We start from the raw sequence: 404 nt of genomic DNA, 5'->3' as shown, positions 1-404 counted from the left end.
AGCCCTGGAGACTTAGCAATGAACAAAGCAGTCTTTGTGCTTATAGAGCTAAAAATGAAAGAGGGGTGGATATAAATCAATCCATAGTTTGTCGAATAGTCATAAGTGCCATAGTCATAATAGTCCTTTTATGAACAAAAATATAGCAATGTATGGAGGCCAGTGATTGATGGGTAGAAGAGACTATGCTACTTTATTTTGGATGGTCAATAAGGACCTCTCTGTGTAGACAATATCTGAGCAGAGAGAGCTGGCATGGTGAAGATACATGGGGAAGAGCATTTTTTTTTTAACAACTTTATTGGAGTATAATTGCTTTACAATGGTGTGTTAGTTTCTGCTTTATAACAAAGTGAATAAGTTATACATATACATATGTTCCCATATCTCTTCCCTCCTGCATC

This window comes from Physeter macrocephalus, chromosome 10 (genome assembly GCF_002837175.3).
Source record: "Physeter macrocephalus isolate SW-GA chromosome 10, ASM283717v5, whole genome shotgun sequence".
Classification (NCBI taxonomy): domain Eukaryota; kingdom Metazoa; phylum Chordata; class Mammalia; order Artiodactyla; family Physeteridae; genus Physeter; species Physeter macrocephalus.
Note: the sequence above shows the minus strand (reverse complement) of the source record.